This window comes from Sapajus apella, unplaced genomic scaffold, assembly GCF_009761245.1.
Source record: "Sapajus apella isolate SASKATOON/1434 unplaced genomic scaffold, GSC_monkey_1.0 scaffold44, whole genome shotgun sequence".
Lineage (NCBI taxonomy): Eukaryota > Metazoa > Chordata > Mammalia > Primates > Cebidae > Sapajus > Sapajus apella.
In genome coordinates, this window is record NW_022436984.1 from 19,907,353 (window position 1) to 19,907,775 (window position 423).

A 423-nucleotide genomic window follows, 5' to 3' on the forward strand; every position below is an offset into this window, starting at 1 on the left:
TTGAGATGGAGTTTCGCTCTTGTTACCCAGGCTGGAGTGCAATGGCGTGATCTCGGCTCACCGCAACCTCCGCCTCCCGGGTTCAGGCAATTCTCCTGTCCCAGCCTACTGAGTCGCTGGGATTACAGGCACGCGCCACCATGCCCAGCTAATTTTTTGTATTTTTAGTAGAGACGGGGTTTCACCATGTTGACCAGGATGGTCTCAATCTCTTGACCTCGTGATCCACCCGCCTCGGCCTCCCACAGTGCTGGGATTACAGGCTTGAGCCACCGCGCCCGGCCAAAAATACAGTTTTTAAGGCCCCAACCCTATACCTCCTGAATCGGAATCTTTGCTAATAAGGTCTGGGAATCCGCATCTTTCAAAGTCTCCCTGGGATGCTCAACAAGCCCAGGAAAATGACATATGAACAAAATGAGA